General features: G+C 43.6%; 1 protein-coding gene across 4 annotated transcripts in view; it reads right to left on the bottom strand.

Moving 5' to 3' along the window:
* The window catches only part of LOC126092210 (mesocentin-like), a 619,468-nt gene that overhangs the window by 255,587 nt on the left and 350,494 nt on the right, over positions 1-13,387 (bottom strand). The window contains exon 1 of one of the 4 annotated variants that reach the window (XM_049907702.1): positions 10,494-10,706. The exons of the other annotated variants lie outside the window; for them this stretch is intronic. The gene's annotated coding sequence lies outside the window, so the exon portion shown is untranslated. Of the gene's footprint in view, positions 1-10,493; positions 10,707-13,387 lie in introns of those variants that run through there. 4 annotated transcript variants of the gene reach the window in all.

Here is a 13,387-nt window from a genome sequence, read left to right as displayed (position 1 = left end):
ATCATTAACCCGGCTCCAGGGAGGCAGGGTCCCCTTCGCAATTCCTCCACTGGGGTAATTCCTGTCTGGCGCGTCCACGTCGCGGGGGTGGGCATCCTACACCTGAGTAGGCCGGAGTACTAAGATGGTTGAGGTCAGGCGGGGACCCAATCCCGTGGGGTGTAACACTGAACCCATGCCCAGGGTTACGGGTGAAGACCTTAATGGCAGCGACGGCGGAGAAGGAAAACTTCGGAACGGCGTAGCTGGCAGATGAGGCAACCCTCCTTTCTGGGGATTAAATGAGAACGGCACCACTGCCTTGTGGTGTAAGAGACACTCCAAAAGCTACAGGAGACAACCCCAACAGAAAATCCTTTCTTGCGTTAGGCCTAGCAAGCCGGTACGAAAGTCTTCATATATTGCTTTCAAAACACAGACGAGCCTCGGAACGAACCACTCAGGATTAGATAGTTACTTATATGCATTTCCGCGCAAAGTAAGCCACGGCTGCGGATTCAATTGGAGCGGGGGGAAGCGTAATTATACGTATACTGTCGTGAGGATAAAGTAGCGTAATAAAAAGTCTCGGATCAGGGTACATGATACTTTTCAGTTTCTTACCTGAGGACCAGCCTTAATTCATGTGCTTCCAGAGCGGTAAATGCACACATTCAAACGATGACTGTCCTTGCTGTCAACATCTCCAACATCGCTCGTGTGTCCACATAATGAACTGACAGGGAGTTCAGTAACGGAAGACAAAAGTGGAAAAATAACATTCACTAAGAAAAAGGAAACCACTGAAAACATGACTTCCCAGACATAGGCGGAAACGACTGAAGGAAACGGCATTCCCCTCATTTACACGTTCACACAGCCATGGTCCGCTGACCTCTATTCAGAATCCAAGTGTTACATGAGATACTGATAATGGTGTGTGCACACTCCGATTTTGTACTGTGTCAGTTTTGGCGCTGTCAAAATTATGAGAAGGTCTTGCTATCATTGTTGTTGTTATGGTCTTTAGTCCAGAGACTGGTTTGATGCAGCTCTCCATGCTACTCTGTCCTGTGCAAGGTTCTTCATCTCCCAGTACCTACTGCAACCTACATCCTTCTGAAATCTGTTTAGTGTATTGGGCTCTGAGCACTATGGGACTTAACTTCTAATGTCATCAGTCCCCTAGAACTTAGAACTACTTAAACATAACTAACGTAAGGACATCACACATATCCATGCCCGAGGCATTATTCGAACCTGCGACCGTAGCGATGGCGCAGTTCCAGACTGTAGCGCCTAGAACCGCTAGGCCAGCCCGGCCGGCCAGTCCCGTAGAACTTAGAGCTACTTAAACCTAACTAACCTAAGGACATCACACACATCCATGCCCGAGGCAGGATTCGAACCTGCTACCGTAGCGATCACGCGGTTATAGACTGAGGCGCCTAGAACCGCTCGGCCACACCGGCCGGCTGTTTAGTGTATTCATCTCTTGATCTCCCTCCACGCTGCCGTCCAATACTAAATTGGTGATCCCTTGACGCTTCAGAATATGCCCTGCCAACCGATCCCTTCTTCTAGTCAAGTTGTTACCACAAATTTCTCTTCTTTCCAATTCTATTCAATACCTCCTCATTAGTTATGTGATCTACCCATCTAATCTTCAGCATTCTTCTGTAGCACCACATTTCGAAAGCGTCTATTCTCTTCTTGTCTAAACTATTTATCGTCCACGTTTCACTTCCATGCATGGCTACACTCCATACAAATACTTTTGAAACGACTTCCTGACACTTAAATCTACTCTCGATGTTAACAAATTTCTCTTCTTCAGAAACGCTTTCCTTGCCATTGCCAATCAACATTTTATATCCTCTCTACTTCGACCATCATCAGTTATGTTGCTCCCCAAATAGCAAAACTCGTTCATTCCTTAAACGTCTCATTTCCTAAACTAGTTCCCGCAGCATCACCCGATTGTATTGCTATCATAAATCTCTTAAACTTATTACATGACACACATTTTTCTAATTTTTAAATGTATGCGCTCCAGCTGCTATATTTCTCTGAGTTGCATTTTCATCGACGTTATGCTACGATTTTTTGTGAAATATAGAATGAGGTTCAAGGCTGGGGATCTTCGTTTACCAGTAGCAACAGAATAGAAATGGAAATCAAGCAAAGTGCAGCAGCAGGAATGAAATTCATGTACTGCCTCCGAGATACGCTCAGTTCAAAATGGAAAAAATGGAAATGAGCGTTTGGCGCCATTGGCCCCTTACGGCGCAGGTCCGGCCGCCTTGGTGCAGGTCTTATTACATTGGACGCCACATTGGGCGACCTGGACGCCGGATGGGGATGAAATGATGATGAAGACAACACAACACCCAATCCCTGAGCGGAGAAAATCCCCGACCCAGCCGGGAATCGAACCCGGACCCGTAGGACGGCAATCCGTCACGCTGACCACTTTTTTTATTTTTTGTTCGATATAGTTCGTTCCTTTTGGCGTAGGCGGACGTCACAAGACATCCGTTCAAGTTGATCGATGATTGCCTGACTCCGTTTTTTTTTATTACAGAGAGCACGCAGCCCTCTGACCGAACACGCTGAGCTACGGTGCCGGCACCACTCAGCTATCGGGGCGGACAGTTCAAAGTCAGTATCAGCGAATACTAAGAAGAAAATATTGTATATAACTCAGTGATATGCCCAGCAGTCATGTACGTTTCAGAAACCTGGAGCATGACTAAACGAGAAAGGAAAAAACTATTAATATTTGAAAGAATAATAATGAGGAAGATGTGGGATGCGACCTTGAGTAAAGGAGAATGGTGAAGGAGGAAGAATGAGGAAATTACTTCTTTCCTTGATGTAACAGCCAACAACACTGCAGAAACTGAAAGGCAAAAGAATCCAGTGGGCAGGCCATGTAGTCAGTATCCCAGAAGACGGGCGAAAAAAACACCTGAGGAACGACCAGGCACTAGACGCCCTACAGGACGACTAATGCGGCGACGGGTAGAAGACCTGGCAGCCCTGGGAACTGAAGAGGCCCGGAGGAGTCGAGCACAAAACAGAGAGCAATGGAGGCATTTCGTGCAAGGAACGCGTAGTCTGCAAGGCTTCTGACCGCTGGATACGTATGAGTATATAATATTTTATTATTTTTAATGTCCGCCTCCGAAGCTAAGCGGTCAGTACGGCTGACTGTCATGCGGAGGAATAAGGATCGATTCTCCCAGGTTTTCCCCTGGTTGGTGGTCTGGAACGAGGTGCACTCAGCCTCGTGATGCAAATTTAGAGCTACTTGACCGAGCAGCAGCAGTTCCAGGTCACGAAAACTGACAAAGGTGAGGAGAGCGGTGTGCTGAACAACGCCCCTCCACACCGCATCCAATGACGCCACTGACAGAGGATGACACGGTGGTCGGTCGGTACCGACAGGTACCGACCGAGCAGCAGCAGTTCCAGGTCACGAAAACTGACAAAGGTGAGGAGAGCGGTGTGCTGAACAACGCCCCTCCACACCGCATCCAATGACGCCACTGACAGAGGATGACACGGTGGTCGGTCGGTACCGACAGGCCTTCCAGGGCCTGTGGACGAAGTTTACTTGAGTATTATTCCTAATGTCTTAGGCATCTGTAGCACATCAAAAGTGAAAATAACGGCAAGTTATATTTGTGTGTGTTTTAAGGGAGGGATGGGGTAAGGGGAAGGAGGGAGAGGGGGATGGAGAGGAGAGAGAGAGAGAGAGAGAGAGAGAGAGAGAGAGAGAGAGAGAGGTTAAGGAAATGTGACTCGCGCTCAGAACCAAACATTGGATGCGCGCCTCAGGGTGTATGAGCTCGTATGCGCAGCTATCAAGGAATCAGGAATGTCTAATCAGCAAAATCACGATCCTGCGACTACAGCAAGAGTTACGTAAAAGAAGTCACTGTGAGGCGGCAGAGACGAAACGAAGAATCGTATTGCCTGGAGGATACAATTACCCAGTATATCAGAAGGCAAAGAGGACGCATAATAGGAAATATTACTTCTTTTCTTCCAACTCAATTTGCTTCTTGTACATAGATAGGCTTAGTATATACAAACAAATTTTATAAACATTTTTCCTCTTCTACTATAAATGTATTTCAATGTTGTACATACATAATTGTCAAAACGGGATACTGTTACTAAAATGTATATAATAAGATTGGCTGTATAGCCGTGAAACCAAAAGGCAATGAATAAATTTTAAAAATCCGGGTCTCGCTGAACTCGCTGCCACACAAAATAACGCGAGGCGCATATCTATACGATCTGGTCACTTCTACCATGGAGCAGCGCTTAAAAAAAAAAAAAAAAAAAAAAAAAAATAACACTGCGATATGGTTTGATGTCTTGGATGCTTCATCTGAAGCTTTTTAATTGGATATAAAATACTGATATTGAACTGGGAATGTGGAATGTCGTGTCAAAGCTGTTTTCTGTTACTTGTATTACTTTTAAAAACACCAATAAATTTTTATTGTGCTGTTTTGTTCCTATCAAGATGTAACTACAAATCCGCAACGCACTGAACGACGCACGGCAGAGGGTACTCCATCTGACACTGCGTTTTAAGCCATCCGAATATGGCGCAATGGGAAAGTAACTGGACGTAACTTCACCACATTGCCCTAATCTCTCTTGTTGCAGGGTCTTATTCTTCTTTCTCCTGGTCCTATCCCGTATCTTCATGGGGTCGCTATGTTAATCTAGATTCTTTATTGTTAGCGGTAGGGAGTGGCCGTAAGCCATTCCTGTAGCCACTCCTTTCACACCCAGGGCGAAATTTGTGTGCCCCACATATCTGCGTCTAGGGTTAACCCATGCAAAAGTGTGAGAATGCTTTCGAAACCTTTCCGAATAGCCTAAATGAGACGGCACGTGGGTACCAGCCCGATATTCGCCTATTCGGATACGGGAACCCGCCTAAAAACCAAACCCAGGCTCACCAGCACACCGGGTCTCGTCGGGTGATCATGATGTTTGGTTTGTGGGGCGCTCAACTGCGCGGTCAACAGCGCCCGTATAAAGTACCAGTTTTTACAAAGTCCAATTTTTTACACAATCAAATCTAGCCACTGTCACTAATGATGATGAGAAAATGATGTGGACAACACAAACATACAGTCCATGGGCAGAGAAAATCCCCAACGCGGCTGGGAATCGAACCCGGGACCCCGTGATCCAGAAGCAGCAACGCTAGCCACTAGACCACGAGCTGCGGTCCTTTGTCGGGTGAATTCGACCAGCGGCTCTCTGAATTCCGGAAGCGTCGTGCTAACGCACGCAGCTATCTGAACAGGTTTGTCTTCTCTCAATACCAGTTCTTTATTTTTACACACAGCTTCATCTTAAAAGCAAAAAATCCATTGAAGTGTTATCCGCGCGTCCGTGTTGCTCTTTCCTGTGGGGTACACACATTTATTAAGACTCCAGCAACTTTTCTCTGAATCTGCCTTTGGTTGTACGAGTATAATGATAACCACCCCAAACTAACATCAGTACTGTATAATCAGTCACACTACGCTCTTTTGTGCGATTTCATTTACAGACGCACTGTATTTAAAAAACTGCATCTCATATTGCCTTTCCGTACTAGGCCTCCTTTCAAGTATTCGTCCATTGCATGTCGCCTCACAATACTGCCAGTGGATTTCGTCAAAGGCGAAAGACGTTCAGCGGCAGTAAAAAATAATAATAATAATAATAATAATAATAATAATAATCTTCAAATCATGCAACCTAATGTCCATAGTCTAGCCGCAAAGATTACTATCACCTGCTGTTTCAGATTCGTACCGCGGAGATCAAGCGACTCTGGTAGAAAGACCAAAATCGGGCCCTCTGCCGTAAAATTACTTGCTTCTTTGAGCAGTGAAGGAAACAAAAGAAAAATTCTGAGTAGGTATTAAAATCCATGGAGAAGAAATAAAAACTTTGAGGTTCGCCGATGACATTGTTATTCTGTCAGAGACAGCAAAGGACTTGGAAGAGCAGTTGAACGGAATGGATAGTGTCTTGAAAGGAGGATCAACAAAAGCAAAACGAGGATAATGGAATGTAGTCGAATTAAGTCGGGTGATGTTGAGGGTATTAGATTAGGAAATGAGACACTTAAAGTAGTAAAGGAGTTTTGCTATTTGGGGAGCAAAATAACTGATGATGGTCGAAGTAGAGAGGATATAAATGTAGACTGGCAGTGGCAAGGAAAGCGTTTCTGAAGAAGAGAAATTTGTTAACATCGAGTAAAGATTTAAGTGTCAGGAAGTCGTTTCTGAAAGTATTTGTATGGAGTGTAGCCATGTATGGAAGTGAAACATGGACGATAAACAGTTTAGACAAGAAAAGAATAGAAGCTTTCGAAATTTGGTGCTACAGAAGAATTCTGAAGATTAGATGGGTAGATCACATAACTAATGAGGAGGTGTTGAATAGGATTGGGGAGAAGGGAAGTTTGTGGCACAACTTGACTAGAAGAAGGGATCGGTTGGTAGGACATGTTCTGAGGCATCAAGGGATCACCAATTTAGTATTGGAGGGCAGCGTAGAGCGTAAAAATCGTAGAGGGATACCAAGAGATGAATACACCAGGCAGATTCAGAAGGATGTAGGTTGCAGTAGGTGCTGCGAGATGAAGAAGCTTGCACAGGATATAGTAGCATGGAGAGCTGCATCAAACCAATCTCAGGACTGAAGGCAACAACAACTTTGAGCTTTCTAGACAGGTTTAATAAAAATTATACAATCTTGTCTGCAGGTTTAATGAAATTGAAGCTTTATTGAAAAATCGTAGTGAAGCGGACTATATTGATGAAAACCATCGCACACGACAAATTAAATGTTTCACTGTAGCAAATTACAAATTGTATATGGCTTTTATTAACGAAGGTATAAAAAAGTAGAATTTGTCCCCTTCTCATGCATTATTAGTAGTCTTCAGTCGACAAACAGCATAATTTTACTTCGTTACCTGCAAGCCGATCATTGAGATCCTACAATATTACCGTAGCGAAAAGTAGCACAGGCAACTCCATTGTTGAACGTGAGCGAGCTGTGCATTGTGAACTGAGTGCATTGTGCCATATAAACCATGTTTGCGATGGACGTCCGTTCGATAGTATCTATTTAATTATTGGGCTACTTGGAGGATATGTCAGCGTAACAACAGCGTTCGTTTAACGTGACGGGGCGAGGGAAGTCTATCCAGATTTAGGTTTCCCGCGATTTCCCGGAGCCGCTTAAAGAAAATGATGGGACGGTTCATTCTAAAGGGCGCAGCCGTTTTCCTTTTCCATCCTCCCGTTATCCGGGCTTGTGCTCCGTCTCTAATGACCTCGTCGTTGACGGGGCGTTTAAACACTAATCTCCTCCTCTCCCACGAGGGAAGGCTTCTTCTCGCAGACAAAAGCTATGAAACGATGGGTTGGAGAAATCACGCACCCCTCCCCCATTAGTTCTTAAACTGTCTCTCTTTCTCGTCTTCTTTTTCGGTTAATTTTTGCGTTCCTTCTGGGCCTGCGCCCTGTGCGTTGGCTTATCTCACCACCCTCTCGGTACGACAGTGGCTGCTGATAGCAACGAAGATCGTTGAATTAGCAGGCGGCTCATACAAACACGAAGTCCGCCAAGCCAGAAACAATGCATTACGTTCCACGAAAAAATTGAAGCTCCCGCTAGGGTAGGGTCGGTCACGTGTGGTTTCTCCTGCAATCGTGCCTTCAGCATGAATCATCAAACCACGCCCTACTTGTTGTCACCAGTCCTGAGGTACCCACCGAAGCACGCACAAACAAATCCTCTACCACAGTGCAACGAGTGGTTGCAGGCCACCCATCGGATAGTAGCGTGTCCACCGAATATTACCACTTTTCTCACACAGCCAACGCCCCTTTCAGTCCTTGCGCTAAGAACTCGCTCCGTCCTCCAGCGGTTGTTCCAGAAACTGAGACGGAGCCGGTTCCTAACACTGCGATGAATAGCACTTGGGGAACTCCTATCTATGTCTGAGCTTAGAAGAGGAGGTGATTGCGGGTTACGAATTTACAAAACGGTAGCTTGTCATTGGGAGAAAAATCGTTACACATTTCGGCAGTCTTCTGAAAAAAATTAAAAAAAAAAAAAAACGATACTAAAGATACCTTTTAGCACACATCCTTTTGATTATAATCAATTGGTAATTTCATCCATTGGGCGTACGGTAAAGTCGTGGACTAGGATTTGAGAATTTCGAGGGAAAATTGTTTTTGGTATAAGCTATACTACTTCTCACAGTGATCCCACATCAGTGACCACGGACAGTTTTATTCTTTTCATATAGAATACAACACCTAATTGTATTTTAAGAACAGCTGACATTATTGTATTGAAAATGTATAGCATCACACATCTATCTCGCCTTATTCTATAACATTAATCCCATTTAAGCTTAAACGCATTACGGTCGGCACGCTTTTCGTGGGAACTTGTCTACAGAAGAAAAGAGAGAGAGAGAGAGAGAGAGAGAGAGAGAGAGAGAGAGAGAAGAAGCAGCAGCACAAGGCTGATGACAAATGAAGCACACGCTTCAATTTAGTATTTATGTCAGAAAAAAACTGAATGTTTAATATACTGCAATGCTCATTATTTCGCGAAAACAGTATTGTTTCCGCAAATATAAAGGAAAAGAAGAAACTCAAAATCGATATGCGGCTCCGCATACCTATATATGACGCCTTCACCTTCCACCCACAGAAATACTGCGATTTAAGGAATACAGGTAATGCCTACATCGAATAATTAAAAACATAAAGTCACAGAGCCGAGTGAAAATCCAAAATAACTTTCGTGAATTCAGCTGCTAATATTATACAAATCCATAATTTCCCAGTCTCCCGTTTCTCATTCTTGCTCACGCTGCGAGAACCGCTGCAACACCGTCCGTAGTCCTGTCCTAAGAGCTAAACAGGTTTATTGTTTGCAAGCAAATTCGCACAAGTGCTGAAAAATATCGTTTACCTACGTTGGGAACATTATCACCATTACTTGACCAAATGTTGGAAATCCTGTGTAATGCGTGTAAAGAACAGGTATCCAATTACAACAGCATTCTTCTCTATTTACTCGAAACAATTAGTGCTCACGCCCTGTTATCAGTTGCCTGTAGTCGTTGTGTGCATCGCTTCAGCAGGCTACTTACTGTCACTGCAATATACGATACTGAGTATTACAGTCTGCAGTGACAAATATACGCCAAATCTATAGGTCTGCAGGCGAATACCCAGTTTTCGTAATAGCCAAAATGAATTTGCGTGTTCACTGGACGTGCAATTCCCCGGTGCTTCATTTACGAGACGTATCTCCACGCCGATCAGAAAACTTAGGAAATACACCAATACAGACTGTACCCACGTACGCACACAACCATTAACGTCATTACGACGCACTTACGAAAGCTCCATAACAAAACTAGAAGTCTGACGGGCGTAAACCAGTGGTCATGCAACATACCGTATTTAACACAATAGGGATACTTGGAATATTAATGTTAAGATGCTCTGCCTCACCTATCGAATCTGATAGTTGCATAATTATAGGAACCATACCTGCGTTCAACTCAGATAAATTGGTATTTGGTAAAATCTCGCTCTTTTTAATAGAACTTCAGCTTCACCCTATTAGTCCTTACTCTTCTGCACACCTTATACTGTTAGTTTTTGCTCGTAATAGCTGAAGAAAACCGCTTCTCGTCATGTAGTGAAAGTGTCCCCACCCGGTGAATGGCGTAATATCTTCCCTGAGAGTTCGAAGTGCTTTGAAGGTGCGAGGGATCAACCACCTCAGCATTTGCCGGGACAGACAGTGTGAAACCACGCCCAAAGCTGGCCAGCGTCCAAGACGAGGACTACCTACCATCTCTGTACACTCCCAGGTAGCGCCATTCTGCGAGCCACCACCAAAAGCAACTGCGAGTCATCGCAGGTATCACTAACTTTGTAATACCGCCTACAAACATATTCACACCTCATCGATAACAGTGCAGCGCTTGCGATGGAGCGGAATAATTTGCTCGCGTCGTTCAACGGTTCAGTCAGCAACAGTATTCCTTCAATGAAGGCACAAGGGATCAACAAAACGACGCTTCGTCTGACAAAAAGGTGGCACAGAAATCGTTTAGAAATTCTAAATTGCTGTGGCGAAATAATGGGACATTGATTCAGTATGATGGATGCGCGAAAAATGAGATGTTTGTGGCATACAAGAAGTACTTTTAATACTAATGCGACAACTACTGAGGCATACGGGCGAGTAGAAGCAAGGACGAGACATGTTTTCACTCGATGATGAACAAAATACCCGACTACCACAATGCGATAATTTCATGCAATAACCTTTATCTCTGTCGTAACAGATTATGTACCAGCGATAGCTTGCGGCGCGACATTATCTTTTACAATGCTAGTGGCCGACTACGGACTAACAACATGACGCTGTCTCACCTGAAATAACAGCACTGCCTAAATCAGGAACAAGGACGCAATCCACCAATATTTTCCAGTCGTAGGACACTTCTAGGTGCGGGCAGCTGCGCTACTTCATACTAGTAACAATCACAGTGAAGTGTTAATTGCCTCCAAACGCACAGCACACGAACAAACTTGCACACAATCGTTTCACTCCGTCCGCGGTTACTCGCTGACTGGCGAGGGAGCCGCCAAGCTCTTTCGTCCCCCCCTCCTGGCAGTGGAAGGAGGCGCGTGTGACACGGATGACGTGTCGCGGCGTGGAGGGGGAAAGACGCGCAGGAGTGGCGAGGTGGAGGGGGGCCGCGCTGGATTGCACGCACCGTACGCACCGCGACGGGACGCCGGAAACGCGCGCCGCTGTGCAGAGTAACAACGTGAAGGCGAGAGAGAGGTGTTGCAACAGCGCCTGCCGCTCTGGGATCGGCGGCACGACAAAGGACTTAATAAAAACCTCTCGCCCTTCCCTCTCTCTGTAACGACAGTGCCGATTCAAAACTACGTTTGCATTCTGCAAGGCACTGTGCTTTACCTACCACCATACGACTATCAAGTTCACCTTATTCTCCTCACAAATGAACCAATTAGAAGGTAGAACTGCATTTTCTAAGGCCTATAAATTATTACGGTGTTCCACAAGGTGCAGTTTTAGGTCCAGTATTGTTTTTCACACAAATGACCTTAAATTAGACACTCAAAAAGAACTAACAATAATTTACCGTTAAGTGAGCAAAGGAACATCACAACAGGGCGGAAATGCAAATTGTGTTGAAATATCAGGAACAAGTCACACGTGTTGAATTAACTTCATTTTGTTATACCATGATCAGCTTCGAATATTCTCTCCGTATTTTATGATGTTTATGTTTCGAGTGACTGGCGCACATTTGCAGTAAAGTACACTCGATTAACCTATTAACAGGGAAAGCTGTGAAATAAGATCTTAAAATAACTGGTTTTCTCTTTGAATAACGATCGAGAAGGGAGCTTAATTTACCTAGTAAGCTGTTCGACTTTGGTTCAAAACCGTACTGGATATACTGCATTGGAGTGACGCACTTCATGGTTAAAAGTGTCATTTGTACTGGAAACGGAAAGGGTAACACAATTTACGATCGTTATTCACTGTAAGACTCAACCTATCTACATAAGATTCTACCTTGCAACTATTCACACCGACACACTGAGTACTTGAACCCCAATGTATATCATCAAAATTAAACATTTCTATTTAATTTAAATCATCACTACATGTGTAGAAAATACTCGTAACCGGACGTGGCGCAACGAAATAAAGTTCATGCAATACCAGAGGCAAACCACTGTTCTTTAAATAAGTCTTTACAAGCCGAATCGTTACATGATACGACTAAAACAATCAGTTGTAACAGACAAAGAGCGTGACAACAAATCGTAAAATTATGTTTGAACTTCATGTCATTGCAAGTTTAGGAAATATACAGACCAATATGACACCGTATTTTGCTTCATATCATTCAATAATGGCCTATGGGAATACATTCCCAAGTAAAGTAACTTAAAAGTTAACAAGCGCACAGAAAAATGAATGTACACAGTCTCTCATGAAAATTGTGCTGCATAAAACCAACTTAGTTCTGGAGAAATGATGAAATCTGTAATTGTCCTGCTTGAACACATTCCGAAGGCGAGTTTGGCACATATTTTCTCTGGTTTATCGATAGCTTCATAGCCTTAGTGCTAAATATTTATACTTAAATGTAGCATTCGAACATCAACGAATTTGCAGGATATCGTAATTCAACCTCTCATTTTAAATTAACCGTCCCATCAATCATCAAAGAAAACTTACCAATTTCTAGTTTCAAAAATAAACCAACCTGCTTATCGCTTTAAATAATGGCATTCCTTCCTTTACTTCCTGTTGAGCCAAAACACTCCATAATCTCAAATCTCGATATCGTTGCCCAAAGGGTTAGAAATGTTTTAGTTTCTTCTCGTTTGTTTTTTATTTTATTTTCTATTTCACTCTCCGTAATTTTTTCTAGTACTGGATTGCTAATACTTGGTTTATGCAGCATGAATGAAGATAATACACACGGAAAGCTCCAGGTGATATTGTTAGATACTTGTCTCAAATAGTCTTTGTTATAATCAATATGACTGGGGAGAAAAATTATAGAGAAATTTTGGAACATGAAGCAACATGCAGGACGGATAAAGGAAATCAGGGAGGATACGAAAGTGCTAGAGTTACCCCTGTACGATTCACAAAACAAAACAGAAAATTTAAAGAAACTGAAAAATTTGAGGCAAGATTTAAACAAAAAACAGACACACGACATGCAATACGAAGTGTATGTACATATGAAAAAAAGATCAGATTGAATGAAAAAGCATTGGTTGATTGGTTGGTTTGGGGAAGGAGACCAGACAGCGTGGTCATCGGTCTCATCGGATTAGGGAAGGATGGAGAAGGAAGTTGGCCGTGCCCTTTCAGAGGAACCATCCCGGCATTTGCCTGAAGTCATTTAGGGAAATCACGGAAAACCTAAATCAGGATGGTCGGACGCGTGATTGAACCGTCGTCCTCCAGAATGCGAGTCCAGTGTCTAACCACTGCGCCACCTCGCTCGGTGAAAAAGCATTGGGCAGTTGGGAAAGTAAACTTATTGAAGATGACAAAATGACTGATTGAAGTGGACATATGAGTTTGCAAAGACTCAATCAGAGATTCAAAAATGGCATTAGGGTGGCAAAAACCTTTCCAGGTGCAAATGCTGATAAAGATCATAGTTTACTCGCAGCAGACATTTGGACAAGGTTAAAGTCTAGTAAGAAAAGGCAACAGATAAAGAAATTGGATGTCGAGAAATGGAAGAAAGAGAAAT

Source organism: Schistocerca cancellata, chromosome 7 (assembly GCF_023864275.1).
Source record: "Schistocerca cancellata isolate TAMUIC-IGC-003103 chromosome 7, iqSchCanc2.1, whole genome shotgun sequence".
Taxonomy (NCBI): domain Eukaryota; kingdom Metazoa; phylum Arthropoda; class Insecta; order Orthoptera; family Acrididae; genus Schistocerca; species Schistocerca cancellata.
Note: the sequence above shows the minus strand (reverse complement) of the source record. Positions and strands in the feature narration are given on the sequence as shown.